Raw genomic sequence first — 16,872 nt, 5'->3', positions numbered from 1 at the left:
CAAAAGTGGCGGCCCACTGGGCGCTCGCATTCCACACCCGGCTCCAAGCCAGCGAGTCGGGCTTCCTACCCATTTAAAGTTTGAGAATAAGTTGAGATCGTTTCAGCCCCAAGACCTCTAATCATTTGCTTTACCAGATAAAACTGCATCTGCCGAGCACCAGCTATCCTGAGGGAAACGTCGGAGGGAACCAACTACTAAATAGTTTGATTAGTTTTTTACCCATATACCCAGGTCAGATGACCGAGTTGCACTTCAGGACCGCTACGGACCTCCACCAGAGTTTCCTCTGGCTTTACCCTGCCCAGGCATAGTTCACCATCTTTCGAGTCCCACCAGGTACGCTCATGCTCCACCTCCCCGATGGGATGGGTGAGACGGGCTGGCGGTGTGCCACTCGTGTGGGCTGGGGGGGATCCCAGCTCAGCCGGCGCACACTGGCACTCACTTTCATTGCACCATTGGGTGTCCTGCCCACCCTCGGTCTCGCACACCTGTTAGACTCCTTGATCCATGTTTCAAGATGGGACGGGTGGGTCACCAACGTCACCACAGACCCCGGGCACCCGAGGTGAGCCTGCTGGCCTGGTGGCAGGACATGGTCGGGCCACACTGAGGGCAGGCTGGCCCAGTCGACAGTCCACCAGCAGGCAGGGGCATGCGCGGCGGCTGTTGTCTCCCATAACCCCGGGGCATGGCGAGGGCTGATGCCATGGGCTGTAACACTCCCCTCCGGGGAGGGGAACCACCTTCCATGCGGCCTTCATGGCTGACCTGGAACCGGTCATGGTGCATCACCATGGAGAAAGTGCGCCCGACGGCGGCCGGCATGCCCGGGGACAGTCCCCCACCATCCTGGAGGGGGATCCGCCTCGACCGGCTGGCCGGCGCGGCTGCCGAGTTGAATCCTGAGGGAATCCTTGTTAGTTTCTTTTCCTCCACTTAGTAATATGCTTCAATTCGGTGGGTCACCACATCTGATCTGAGGTCGTGTTTTGAGCATGGTTGTGAGGGGCGGCGGGATGGTGGGGGCCTCGGGAGCAGACGGATTACCCGTCCTCCCCCAGGAATCCCTGCGTGCCCATTCCCCACCGCCGGAATCCAGGCAGCGGAGGAGGATGGCCAACACTGCCCCAGCACACAGGAACTGGGCAGGCATCAGGCTCTGCCCCAGGAGGGCAGCCCGATGGCGGTACCACCGACAGCCTCCGGGGAGCGGGCTGGTAGTGCACCTGCTCCCTCCTGTCCTCGGACGGGCTTCCCGGCTCAGGGCAGCATGCGACTGGTCTCCTCCATCCACATCTCTCCCTGGGGGGATGGGGGCAGCGGTGTTCTCCCTTGGTGGGGGCCGGACACCCCCGGGGCGATGGAAGGCACTTGATGCACGAGCCAAGTGATCCACCACTCAGAGTCATACTGGTTCTCGTCTGCCAGGGGCACCGCTGCCCACATGGTGTCGCACCTTGAGATGAGTATGTGAGGTTTCACAGGAGTCACAGCAGGCACCCGGACTGGGGTTCCTGACCCCATGCCATGGGACAGCAGGGAGTCCCACGGAGGACGGCACACGGCCGCACTGCCGACCGTCTGGGTGTTTGACCCGATGCCCTTTGTGGAGTGGGGCATCCTCCACAGGTACCCATGACTAACATCAAGGGGGAGAGGACTCCGATGTGCCAACCCTGGGGGTGGCCCCATGCGGCCGGAGGGAGGCCACTGCCCCCCTGCCAGGACGGCACCCTACTCCTCCCCTACCACACGGGGAGCCAGCTACCTCTGGGGCACGCGATGGACCGCACTGCCGGGCCGGGCGCGCCCTCCGCCAGGCTGCATTATACTAGTCAATGTCGGTGTTTGCACTGTCAGTGTTAGAACAGGTAGAACTCTTGCCTTTGGAGCAGAAGGATGCTTGTTCTTTTCCCACACCAGGTATTTTGATTAATGACACTGCAGTGCAGCATAATTGGGATACTGCAGTCCTGAGTGTGCTGTCCTTGAGATGAGATGTTAAACTCAGGCTCCATCTGCTTGAGATGGGGGTAGCCCTGGTGGATGTAAAAGATCCCTTGGCAAGGCATTAAAGCATAATTGAAGTTCCCTGTTGCCCTGGCCAAACTCCCCATAGTAGTATAAATACCACTTCAGCTCTTTCCTGATGTGGCTACCGGCTTAATGGGACTAACCCAGTCAACAAAGGATAAAAAAAAGAATTCTTCAGAAAAGTGGCATATCCAGTGCCTAGGGCCTGCATTGTACCTCTCAATCAAGAGAAAGGCAAGGCCCAAAATCAGGGGCAGATTTTATTTATTAGTCTTATAAACTTAATTTTTGGAAGGCAGCCTGTTCCAGAAATGGAGATACACATGTTTATGTACCAGTCATGCTGTTTGGTGTGTTTGATATTCTAGTATAGGTTTGAAAGTATTTGCTTTAAAATGTTTCTATTTAGGGTGAATAAGGTCCTATAATACTGGGTTATTCATAAGCAAGGATCACCCCTGAGGATTCTATGTGAAACAAAGTATATGGACTTAGCCTTTAGTCTGTCTAGTAAGGAAATCTGGTTGTGGTTAAAGAATGTTTAATTGTTTAGTGAGGTACACACTGAATCAGTCATTATATTTAATTATGACCCTAATAAGGAAGGAATATGGTGATACTAGAACATCATTAGAACATGGGATAATACAAAGGACATATTTAAAGGATTTTCTAACCAACACAGTGCCAAGGGGGTCAATGCCCATGCCGGCTATGCCATGAAAAGGAACTGTGACTTGGCATGGGCATCCAAACATTTCTTTCAGGCATATGTTGAAAAAACTTGTACTGCTGTGTGATGCACAGGAATTACCTGTTTCTAGTACCATATCCACAGCAAAATAAAGTTCAACTGAATGTATATTGCTGTCTTTTCACACATGATATTAGATCATATAATGGCGATCTTTCCACATCCCCAAACCCAGTATATCACTTTCCCACTCCCACCCCAGTAGTCAACTAACCAGACTGTGCCCCCCCCCCCCCCTTTTGCAGATTCCTGGATCTGCCACTTCTATTACATTTGTAATATGTTGTAAACAACTTACAGTATCTCAGCAACCACTCAAGTTACACACATACTGTCAGCAGCATTTTATTCATCTAGTTGAGAGCTTTCATATGAGACTAAGGAGTCATAAAAAACAGCAGTTAATATCTATTTACCTGCACTAGACAGAGGTCAAATATTAATGCAGTTGAGTTTGCTATTGTGTAAGCTTTAAGATGAAATCTTTTAAAACCTTGTACATGGCATGTTTTTTGAATTATTGATGCAAATATGAACAAGCAATATTTGACGCCTTGAGGCATCAGTAAGAGTTAATTGGAGATGCACATGGAGGCGTCACTAGATGTAACGAGTTAACAAAACCCAAAACTCTCACGGCGTCTCCTTATACTCGCATATCATTGCCAAACACTGGAATTCTGTAACTCAGTATATTCTGTCTATCAATGATACACATTCATTTTTTGTTTTGTCTGTATGAATAGTATAAGCTTATTGTACTACCATTGTTATATGCTTTTAGATGCAATGTCAATGAACTTGCATTTGAACTCCTATTGTGATTCTCATATGTACAAATGTTTAATTATGTAATTGTCCTTGGAGCATTTCTCCCCAGGTCTCCACTGAAAACGTGCTTCTTGCCCAGTTGGACACTACCCGGTTATCAAATGTAAATAAAAAATAAATAAATAAATAATACGACAAGAAATGATGACAGCCACAAGGGTGGGGCAACAGGAATAAAGAAGGAGAGGATATTCTAAACTTCTGTCTGGCAAATGGTTTGATGGTGGTACATCCTTCATAAGGGATAGCAGCAACAACTTGCTCACCAGTCCACAGGACATCAAAGGCAAATGGGAGAAGTACTTCCAGCAGCTTCCTAATGAGGAAAATCTCACAGAAGCTGTACTGACGCAGACACAGCCTACTATGAAAGAAGAAGAGGAACCCACCATAGAAGAAGTAATACAGCACTAAGGAAAATTATGTCAGGAAAAGCATCATTCTCAGATGAGGTCACAGCAGATACGATCAAGAGGTTGGGCAAATTAGGGAAGAAATTACTCCGGAGGGTCCTCATAGCATTATGGAGATGTGTAGAGAGAAAACATTCTAGTGCCAGTGTACAAGTACAAAGGGGATATTCACAACTCTGGGCAGTGCAGCGGTATCAAACACCTGACACACTGCAAAAAAGTTCTGGAGAGGGTGACTGATAAATGAATATGCAGAGTAGTTGAAAGTAAGATGGGAGATGAGAAGATTGGATTTTAGATCAAGATACAGCACAATTAACCCAGTGTTTTCAGTAAGACAGATAGTCAAGAAGTAGCTAGAAATGAAGAAACAGTTCAGATGGGCATTCCCAGACTTGGTGAAAGGGTATGACAAAGTCTCAAGAAAGCTAATTTGGACAGTCCTGCAGTGGTTTGAAGTCCCAGAAATATTAGCAGAATTAGTGCAGGGTATGTACAAGGACCCACTGACACAAGTGCAAGTAGTGTTCAGACTCACAAAGGAGTTCCCAGTGGGAGTGGGTGTGCTTCAGGGTTCAGCTTTGAGCCTACTGCAGTTCCTACTGGTGATGACCTACAATGGCAAACAGGTTAGAGTGGACAGATTCACAAAGATGCTGTATGCAGATGATATGGCATTACAGACATATTCTGAACAAGAGCATCAGCAAATGATAGAGGAATGGAATGCAAAACTGAAGGCCTGTGGGTTGAAACAGATGTGGCAGCTGTAATGGCAGCAAATGGGGAAAATCAAAAGAAGCTGAAAACTGAGATAGGAGGGACAACCGTGGAACAGGTTAACAGCTTCAAGTGGGTGGGTGGTTGATGAAAATGGAAGTCTGAATGAGGAGGCCAAAGATAGAATCAGGGAGCTGCAACCACCTAGCACAGGGTATCAGGTGTAGTGTGTGACAGAATAATGCCAAAGAAACTGAAAAGTAAGGTGTACAAAACAGTGGTGTAACCAGTACTACTGTATGGTACAGAAACCTGGATAGTGAAAGCAGAGTAGCTGAGGAAGCTAAAGGTGATGGAGATGAAGTGCATGAGATGAGTGGTATGATGTCCACTGTGGGACAGATGAAGAAATGCGGACAATGGAGCCAAAGCACAAATAGCTCCAATTCCAAAGAAGGTCAAAGAGAATATATTACTGTGGTTCAGGCACACGTGCTGGAAAGCAGAAGACAATCTGGTGTAGATGATTTGGGGCAGATAGGAAGAAGGCAAGAGGAAGCAAGGGTGTCCAGCAAAGAGATAGATATATTGGGTGAGCAAAGACCTGCAATGGTTAGACATGGTTAACAAGGAAGGTAGGACAGCAGTACTGAATCGGGAGAGATGGTGACAGCTACCACAATGCCCTGGCACTATGTAGAAAATGGAGACAAGGGGGTTGATGATAAGGATAACTTCATTTGACATAAGACTTGCTTAATGCTTCTGTGTATATGTAGGCAACACAAAACCTCCTTATATTCATTCCATATATCTGCTCAAATGCCTAAATGTGATCTTTTTACCTCAGTGTCTACTATGCCTATCATATGCTTCCATTTGGCCAAATAGTCCATATCCTGAATCAAATATATTAACCTAGGTTGCATGGCATTATAGTATGCTTCTAAATCTGGAAGTCCTGTTTGTTCCCTTCATTCAGAAGCTTGAAAGTAAGCTTGCACAGCAGGAAGGTAGCCATTACAGCCACTGGCAGCCATTTCACTCTCTGTAGGGTGGTATAAGGATGTTTCTTGGGATTACACAAATGTATGATCCTCAGTATCCTGTTTTCTGCTGTTTGTAATAAGGTTGTTTTATGTGAAGAGAGAGAGACAATGATGGGGAGTGCATTTTCTAACCTACGAAGAAGCACATTCATTGCAATTACACAAGGGGAGAGTAAACTGGATATTTTGTAAGAAATTGGAGTTGGGTTAGAACCTTGTTCTCTTAAGCATCTGTCCAGGCATGAAAGTTTAAGGACTAATCTATGGTGACTACAGAATATTTCATTTAGTTGAAGTTGGTAGTATAATTCTAGTGGAGTCTGTAACAATAATGGGAATAGAACCTCTTAGTTTCTGTGCCGTGGGTTTCATTGTTTTGTTAATGAGTTTGTCTGTGGTAAGAAAATTCCATAGCATTTCAATTTGATCTTGCAGGTGACTAGAAATGCTGAGTGTTGGTTCCTGCCACAATAAAAAAACACATAATCTACATAAAGTATGCAGTCTTAGAAGACCCCAGAGATAACAATTTATCTACATGGAAATTAATAGGGGGCCAAAAACAGATTCTTGGGGGTTGCTGTTGTTGGTATTGGTCATGGAGTAATTTTCTTTTCCTTTCATAATGAACGATTTGTTGGCAAGATATGTATTAGACCTGTGACTTCCTGACAAAACCCTCATTTATTTAATTTGCCTAATAAAAGTGAATGATCAACAATTAGAAATGCCCTTTTCAGATCTGGATACAATGTGCCAGTCAGAAGACCTGAGTCTATGCTGTTATAAATGTGATTAGTGAGGGTATATACTACTATAATAGTAGTAGTGCAGTCTGATGAAACTCCATGTTGGCTCTTATTAAATATATCATACTTCCTGATGTGTTCTAAAATGTGTTTGTAATGAAGTCTTTCAAAGATTTTAGTTAGGGACTATAGATTGTTGATGGGCCTAATGTCATTGGCTACTGAGATAGTAGGTGATTTAGGCAGATGAATAATGTGGGCATGTTTAAAGGCATAGGATATAAATTTGGTGGTAAGGGAGCGGTTGAATATATGAGCAAGGGGATGACTCGTGTTGTTTGCCTAACTAGAATAAAAGTGGATGTTTAGTATGCAAGTCATGAAGATCACTACAGTCCAGTTTTTTGAACAACTTTTGTTTCTGTTTGGTGGTAATGACCTTAAAAATAGAATTGTGGGTATTGCAGGAATCTGAGTAAGTGGTGCTAATGGTTTCAAGCTAGGGAATATCACTTTATTGTCTGGGGTGAGTAAGTGGCACTGGTGGCTGTGAGCTAGGGAATAGCACTTTATTGTCTGGGGTGAGTAAGTGGCACTGGTGGCTGTGAGCTAGGGAATAGCACTTTATTTTCTGGGGTGATTAAGTGGGACTGGTGGCTGTGAGCTAGGGAATAGCATTTTATTGTCTGAGGTGAGTTAGTGGCACTGGTAACTGTGAGCTACAGAATAGCACTTTATCATATGGAGTGAGTAAGTGGCACTGGTGGCTGTGAGCTAGGGAATAGCACTTTATCATGTGGGGTGAGTAAGTGGCACTGGTGGCTGCAAGCTAGGGAATAGCATTTTATTGTATGGAGCAAGTAAGTGGCACTGGTGGCTGCGAGCTAGGGAATAGCACTTTATTGTATGGAGTGAGTAAGTGGCACTGGTGGCTGCAAGCTAGGGAATAGCACTTTAATGTCTGGAATGAGTAAGTGGCACTGGTGGCTACAAGCTGGGGAATAGCACTTTATTCCCTGGGGTGAATAAGTGGCACTGGTGAGTACAAGCTAGGGAATAGCACTTTATTCCCTGGGGTGAGTAAGTGGAACTGGGGGGGTACAAGTTAGGGAATAGCACTTTGGGGTGAATAAATGGCACTGGTGGCTGTGAGCTAGGGAATAGCACTTTATCGTATGTGGTGAGTAAGTGGCACTGGTGGCTGCAAGCTAGGGAATAGCACTTTATCATATGGGGTGAGTAAGTGGTACTGGTGACTGCAAGCTAAGGAATAGCACTTTATTGTATGGAGCGAGTAAATGGCACTGGTGGCTACAAGCTAGGGAATAGCACTTTATTGTATGGAGCGAGTAAGTGGCACTAGTGGCTGCAAGCTAGGGAATAGCACTTTATTGTATGGAGCGAGTAAATGGCACTGGTGGCTGCAGTCTAGGGAATAGCACTTTATTGTATGGAGCAAGTAAGTGGCACTGGTGGCTGCAAGTTAGGGAATAGCAATTTATTGCCTGGGGTGAGTAAGTGGCACTGGTGGGTACAAGCTGGGGAATAGCACTTTATTGCTTGGGGTGAGTAAGTGGCACTGGTAGCTGTGAGCTAGAGAATGGCACTTTATTGTCTGGGGTGAGTAAGTGGCACTGGTGGGTATGAGCTAAGGAATAGCAGTTTATTGTCTGGGGAGGGGATGGGGTTGGATCTGCAACCAACATCATGCAAAAGGACTGACTTCACAAGGGTAAGGTAATTTTAGTAGGTCTGCTGTGGCCCGGACACATGTGGTTCCCTCTCTTGATGATGCTTGTGGTGTAGCCTCCTCTCAGGCTGCCTGTGAGGAAGATTATTCTGTCTCACCCAGCTGGTAAGACATATCTAAACTTCTGGTTCTGAAGTTAACAGCTTTGCTGCTCCAGTTCCACTGGTAACAAATAAATCAAAGTTTTTTGAGTAGGGTAGGGGGATTTCTGTCATCATGTCAGAACCCTTCTGACCAGATGTACAGACAACTGAAAATATTTTGGATCTGAGCTGTGTATGAATTATCAGCATCAGATTTTTCCACAGATAAATTTTCTTGATCACTAATCCCTCTTTTATGCTAAACATTGCTACTATGTCTAGTATCTATCAATCTATTGAACTTTCAGTGATATCTAGGAATATTCTAGTCAAGTAGAGTAATTGCTATATTGCAGGTATGTCCACAGGCAACATAAATATATGGACAGGATAAAGACTTTCTAAAAGATTAATCAGCTAGTTGTCTCTTTTGGTTCACAGAAACTAGGGCAAAGTTCACTAAGCTCTGTCTTTCTCATTGAATCTCTAGTTGTAGCTCGTCTTTTGTCATAATTCTCAGAAGTTCTTGCCTAGCTTGCCTAATGTCCATTCATCTACATCTGTTGCTACTCCAATGTTTTTTTTAATAAGATATCTAAATTAAATTTGTGTAGGCACAACTTGGTCCTCACTTGAGCATCTTTGCCAGATTTTATAAACTGGTAGTAAAATAGAACAAAACCAACTATCACAGTTAAGAGCATAAATTTATTTTTAACAGATAAGCACTTTTGCATGTAATATGCTTCTTCAGATCTGAAACAATGTAACAAAATCAAATGATTTAAAACACAAAGTAACCAATAGGACATCACATGAAAACATAAGCCAATCAAAGACTGAAATCAATAAAAAATCATCTTTGCTTTCAAGGCAGGCTTTAAAGGTACAGAACCATTCAGTCCAAGAAACTTATCTGACTGTAAAACTATTATCCATCTCATTTCTGCAAGTTCTGTGTTATTCACAATGTCCTCACCATGAATGCTCACAAATATTTGCTGTACTGTGTGTGTGTGCGTGTGTGTGTGTGTGTGTGTGTGTGTGTGTGTGTGTGTGTGTACCTTGTGACCACAGATGAAAATGGAGGCAAGAGGGTCAGGATATCATTGGTAAGAGGAAGTACAAGAGTAGACCAGTCTTTTCCACTGAATTGAGCATGCCCAGAGCGCTTGAATCTTAACAGCAAAGACTAAGTTTTCCAAGCATGTCTAATATTACACTAAATACATAACTTTAATTTCTTTAACCTACCAATGGACACAACTTTGGATCTCTGAGGACAACAATTTTATTGTCAGCTCACCATGATTGCTTCTTTATGTTTTTTTTTTAATGTAGTTTGAGATTATGCATGCCTGTGTTTTGTCTGCAAAGATTGCTTGACAGACTGGAGTCCCTGCATTGCTGTGGAGTTCTTACTATAAGAGAAGCCTATTTGGTTTCAACACTGCAGCAACGAGCAAGCATTCATCACACGATACGTTGTTACCTTGGCTTTCTCTCTGAATCATTCATTTGTCTGAAACTAAATTTAATTTATTTTTCTTGCCTGGACTTATGGTCAAATGAAAATGCTGTTTTGTCAACTCAGCATGTATCTTTTTTATTAATAAAATGGGGTGTGTCTCGTGTAAAAACAATACAAATTTTACTTGGACTTTGAATAAAATGACTTTCAATGTCAAACTAACCATGCTAACTTCTTTGTCACTTTGGCCTAGTTTTGTTATTTGTGCTGACAGTTTTTTAAAATATTTTATTAGTGGATTTTGCAAAAATCGACAAAAAGAAAACAGTGACTAACAGTTACAACAGACAAACATATTAAAGTGCAAACTAAGTAAACAAAAATACACACACACACACACACACACACACACACACACACACACACACACACACACACACACTAATTACAAAAAGGATCCCAGGTACAAAATAATGCATTTAGAGGAACCTCTCTTTTCACAATCCCAATAGCAGATATATAAATAAATAAGTGGAAGTTCCAAATGGGATACAGGTCTCAATAATATAAGAATAATCAACAAAATATATTTAGACCATTCATCCAGACCTTGAAAGGTTCACCGTGATCAGCTTTGAGGGGAGAAATTATTTAATGACTGTACATTGTCAACTTATCAGGAGAGTAGTAAGTTTTACTCAATTTAAAGCCTGACATTTTTTATTTGACTACATTTATTGAATTATCACTTATGACATAAGTAAACATACATTTGAAACATATAGCATGTCCACAGGTACAAACATTACACATCACATATATTCTTCTATACAATTATCATCAGTCCAACATTAATTACATAAATTGTTCAATTCCAGCCTTTAAACTTTGATTCTCCTCCAAAACCACATCCTTCACGTTCTGTTCCCACAATTTCCATTGTTTCTATGCAATTTGCTTTTACCCTTTTCCAAAGATCCCACTTTCAGCTCTTTTATCTCTGTTACAGTTTTCACTATTTCAAACTTGCAGACAGTTTTTGGTGATTTCAAATTTAATAAGCATGTAAGTAATGAATAGGAATCTCAGTTCATTAGGTTTGATATTTTGAGGAGGGATATCCAAAATCACAAAATTCCAAGAAATAGAGTTTAAATCCAGGAAATGCTTTGCAATCCTCTGTTGTAAATTATTCCAAAGCTGTTTAATGTATTCACAATCAACAAACAGTATATCAACATTGTCCATATTACATGCTTGACAATGGGCAGGGAAAGATGGATAATAAGCATCTTTTTAGATGGTATAAAATAAGGGTTATGAAGAATCATGAATTGTGTATTTTATATTTTTAAATGGAGCATTTGTAATATTTAAGTCCAGATATTGTCTTTTAGAATCATTGCATGTAAGTTGTTGGACATATCTAGACCACATTGATGAATAAAGATACAAATTAATGAATTTAAATTTTGCAATCTGTTTATAAAATGAAGAAATCAGTTCCTCAGATATGAGATCAAACAAGTTTTGAAAAAAGGACATTTTATGATCTTTTTTATATTTCAATTTAATTGTTAGGGTGTTGTAAATTTGATTCCAGACAGGCAAATAGCCAATCAGTAAACCTAGGATCATTTTGACCAGCTGAGACATGTTGTAACAATAAGTCTCAAACTAGTCTATTTTAAGTAATGTAAAAGTAGATAAATCAGTCATTTTATTCTTTACTAACAAAAGATGGTTTTGTAGATCGGTTGGAAAAATATATGAATCATCAATATTCAAATATTTCATATTTTTTATATAATGAAATAATTTGGGTGAATAAATGTGTAGTTTAAGTGTTTTAATAACCTGTTTAAAATGGAATAGCTAAAGAATTGTAGTTTTAGGTGTTGGTACACTTGGACCAAATATGGAGGCAAGCTGGGTAATCACAGAAAACTTAAGGAAATAGTAACTGAAAGACAAGACAAAACTTAGGAAGGACAGACTAGAACTCTATGGTATTTTTAGTCATATCCAAAAAAGGAGGCCAAGTATATACACCATCTGTTGTAGTATATTTAAGGAATATCAAGATAGTTGGACCATCTGAAGCTCATCTATGATTATTTTCTATAGTGTGCTGTATTGTGTTGTACAGAGCACATCCCACTTTCCATTGGGGGATTTACTGTTATTTAATTTCTCTACTGATTTAGGAAAGAAGATGGCTCATATTTGTAACAGTTTCTGTCCTGAAATAAGCCCTTTAGGTGCAAGGCATCATAATGCTTATGGAGTCCAAGATCTTTAAAAAGCCTGCATATTCAAAACAAGATTTAGATAAGCATGAGTGTGGAGGAGACTGCAATGTAAAAAAATGACATTTTTCCTACATTGCTTGCAGCATAATGTTCAGTTCAAATCTGGCTATAAGATAATGTTTTTTTGTCAGTACTTACCCCAGATTATCACCAAGCTCCCTGTAAACACGAATGCATGGCAACACTTTATTTCTGTTACTGCCTATCCTGTGCAAAGTTCTCAACCTGTCTGTACTACTGAGACATGTAAGAGTGAGTCCCAGAATTAATCCAACAGTGAATGTTGAACACCACTGTTCTCCTTTAAATTGTTTTTTGCAGGGGCAGCCCCCTGCTCCTCTCAATGTGAGGGCAAGCTCCCCACAAACCCTAAATGTATATATACCAACTCAGAAATTGCCATACATCAGAGAAAAGGGTATATTTTAAAAATAGCTACCACAAATTTAGTATATGTAAGAACAGTTTCCATTATTCAGTGTTTGTTCTTTAAGACTGCCAAGCAGGTACCTTGCAAACTGTCTGGGACTTTATAAACCATTACTGATTTTGTTCATATTTCTGCCACATCCCTCATAATATTTTTGATTTTCTAATCAATCACTGAGGATTATAATCCATCAATAATGCTGCATATTACTGGTTCATACTTATTCATCAAAAATGCATGTTTATGCATTAACTTTCTAAGTTAATTACAGTAATGTTTAAAAATTTCCCTGATTTAGAGATTTTACTCCTGAATATTGTTGGCTTCTTCCCTGATTCATGAGCAAATGAGCTAAGAGCTATGGATTTACCTATTCAGGCCTCTCAGTATTTCAGTTAGTAAAATACAATGATGATTTTTCAAGCTGAACAAGTAATGAACTTTTCTCAAGGGGCTTTCATCTTAAGAAATATTTGAAGAAATATTAGGCTGTTACCATCATCTTCAGCAATGCCCATGCAAATAATCATTGTTAGATGCAAATCAACTATATTTCCTTTTATTTTTGAACATGCTAGATTGGGATGGCACAGTAATGCAGCATTTAATGTTGTTGCATCACAATGTTTGGTTCTTTGGTTTGTTTCTTGGCTAGGGTACTTTCTTTGTGTAATTTCTATTATTTATTTGTCCGTGTGGGTTTTATAATATCATAAATCAACTGGTGATGCTCTAAATTGTCTCTAGGTATATGTGCCCTGTGAATGTGTTATCCTGATCCTCACTAACAATTAGTTATCCCCATATACATGGCTGAGGTGGATAATTCATAAATTTTATGTGTGTAGCCCACCTAATCTCCTACAAAAGCATAGCATTTTCCATTAACATCATATCAGTGTGGTAGGCATTGTTCTTACCTTTACTTTCTTGCCACAAGATTGGCTATATGGGTCCATGTTACACTCTCAAATTGTGTGTTAGCAGATCTGTAGCTGGGAATGCAGCCTCTGAGGCCACATACATTATTCCTAAATGGGTGATCCCAATCCTGCGGATTATAGGAGAGTGTCTATTTGTATATTGCTGCTTTGTTCAGGTAGTGAGGTTGCGCTTGCACCACATCATGAATGCACTATCACTCTGGTGCATGAGGCAAGCTGCTCTGAATTGCATTCTGAATACTGAACATATTTGCATGTCTTCTATACTACTCTGGCCTATCTGCTGATTGGTAGCACACTTTGTTACTATGTTGCTGTTTCTGAATTCAGTAAACTAACACAACATTGGTTTTCGGTACAACAGCCTTATGCAGTGTATTCCATTTATCTTATTATAATCCTCAGCCATTCACATAATAATGTTACGCACATAAAAAGAACAGCAGTGCATTTTTTCAGTGTTAAAATGTCAGTGCTAGTACATACAACTCTATGGAGAGGCATTATATGTAAGTTAGAAATAAATCTGTAGGATAAGTCAATTTGGTCAGTTGGGCATTTTTATGTTTCAGTAACCCCCCCCCCCACACACACACACACACACACACACACACACTCTTACTCCCATAACTGAAAAGCAGCTGATGCATGATTTTTTTTTCCAAGTACAGATAAATTGGATTTGTCTGTTTAATTCGGTGGGGATTGTGGTGCCAGCAGGCTAAACAGGGCAGCCTAAGCCTTCCTTTCTTAGCTCAAATTTCATCTTATCCTGAAAACTTCCCAGGCAATCCCAATCCAAATGAATACATCCAACATATTATATTTTGGTCCTGGGGCCTCATTCTGGTGGCCAGACCTGGACTAGCTTCAGTGGTAGTCACTCACAGGGCATTCATGTAGGATGTCAACCACCTCAGTCAGCTACTCTCATTCTGAAGGAACAATGACTCCATTTCAACGCTGTCATACATCACTGAGCTCATGTCAAATAAAACTAGGTCACTTTAGTCTTTCTGGATGTAAGGTTGTGGCAAATAAAGAAGGATCTACATTTAACAGGTGACCATGTTAGCTGTTATGAGTCGAGTATAATCAGTGCTTTTATTTTGGTTTTTTTGTAAATAAAAAGTTGGCGATACACATACATTGTGTTTGGGTCAATCCCCCTCAGAAAAAAAATGCTCCTTTTATTCTCCAGATCCTTTTTCATGAAAAAATAAATAAAATCTCTTTTAATAATACAACAATTTGAAGTCACTTCTCATAGCAAATTATTAAGGATGATAGTGGATAATAATCTTAAATATTGAGAACCAAAATACCTGCAAAGGTATAGCGTAAGAAGAAAGCTCAGCGTTCTCGGTAGGACTGCTGTATCACTAAATTGCTGCTGGCATACCAAAGAAACGAATCCAAGGTCCATAAACGCAAAAAAGTATTTATTGTTGCAAAAACCAGTTGAAACGTCGACCTAGGTTTCGTTCGTGTCACCGAACTTCTTCAGAACAATAAAAACAATACAAAAACCTCTTAAATACTTGACTAAGGTTGCAATTAGTGCCTCAATTATTCAATTGACTTCCCGCCAAAAAATTATTATATATATGCACACACATATACATACCAGCAGCATCAAAGAACCTCATGCTATCTTACAAATGCAATATAAATTATTAAAATTCTAAATATGCCTAAAAACAACATATACATTGTACATAAAACATTAAACATTATACATTATTACATTATTCATTAAAAACATTGAAAATGTATCTGTCTGCTCACAATATAATATAACCCTAATAGAAATTGTATAAAGTCAAACTAAATGCAAAAACACTACAAACTGCTCATAATTTATAAATTACATTGCCACAAGTTGTTCACATAAAAAATATATACATAAACCAAAATCAGTAACCTTTTATGTTGTTGAACCGTAAAATAGGTTTTATACTGATATATTCATTAAGTCCGGGGACTGATGAGCATTAAGGTATATTTGCATCCTTAATTCTGAAATGTCCAAGTTAAATTTTGTAACTTTGCCCTGTGCGTCAAAATGCAAATGTGTTACTCCAAAAAACTTAAAGGAATGATCTGCATGTTGATTTATATGTCTGGCTAAGGCGTTAGTTGTTTTATGATTTCTGATATCCAGTAAGTGTTCCTTAACTCTGTCTCTTAAGTGCCTACTCGTCTTGCCAACATAAAAACTTTCACATTGTTGGCAGACTGCAATATATACAATATTGGTGGTGTAACAATTGATGTATTGACCTATATTTATATTCTGATTGTTAACTGTCACCACTCTATCTATGTTTATCATGTATCTACATGTCGAACACCTACCACACTTGAAACTACCCTTGGGTTTATTGGAAAAATCCTTGGGTTTGACGTTCAGGTTCTCAAAAAGTTCCTTAAATGATATATCTTTTCTATACACATAGGTTACACACCCTTTAAAATTTTCCCCTATTGTTTTATCTGTGCTAATAAAATTCCAATTTTTATTCACTATATTTTGAATTTTAATTGCTATATCGTTATAAGTGGTGATATATAAGGGAATGTTGTTGCAAACAAATTTCCTAATGTCCACAAGATCGCCAACTACACTGTCAACTGATATAACTTCACTGGAATGCAATAAAGCTTTGTAAAATCCTTTACATCTTTTGTCTATTACCTCTTTAGCAATGTTATTGCAAAGATCTTTTGGGTAACCTCTATTCAAAAATAAAGTGACAATAAAATTAACTTCCGTTCAAAGTCCACCTCCTCACTGACCATTCTAGCCGCCCTCACCATCTGACCCTTTACCACTGCCTTCTTTTGGTGGTGAGGGTGCCAGTTGTCGTAATGTAAATATGAGTTTGAGAAGGTGGACTTCCTGTGTATATTGGAAACCAACTTTTTTCTACTTCTGTCATATGTCAAGCTAATGTCCAAATAACTAATACTTTCTTGACTAGTAACATATGTAAAATTTAGGAACCAAACGCTACTGTTGATATATTCCAAAAAACTGTTTAAGATAACTTGGTCCCCTCTCCAAATAATAAATAAGTCGTCCAAAACCGACCATAAAACTGAACATGTTTAAAATATTCTGAATTAAAACGTAATTGGTTTCCCAAAATGTCAGGACAAAGTTAGCAAAATTGGGGCACAAGCTGCCCCATGGCAACCCCACTCATCTGTTTATAATGTGCCCTTCAAAAATATAAAGTTATTTTTCAAGACAACTTCCATTAACTTGACTATCACATTCACTTTATTCTGATCATATAGTTTTGTAAAATATAGTTGTTCTT

The 16,872-nt window shown here is 40.2% G+C and overlaps 1 pseudogene; it reads right to left on the bottom strand.

The window, feature by feature from the left end:
- The window catches only part of LOC122796115, a 3,321-nt pseudogene extending 2,330 nt beyond the window's left edge, over positions 1-991 (bottom strand).
- Positions 992-16,872: the final 15,881 nt, after the last annotated feature.

The sequence above is a fragment of the Protopterus annectens genome, chromosome 2.part2 (genome assembly GCF_019279795.1).
Source record: "Protopterus annectens isolate FY-2018-M chromosome 2.part2, PAN1.0, whole genome shotgun sequence".
NCBI classification, from domain to species: domain Eukaryota; kingdom Metazoa; phylum Chordata; order Ceratodontiformes; family Protopteridae; genus Protopterus; species Protopterus annectens.
This window is presented reverse-complemented; position numbering and strand designations above follow the sequence as displayed.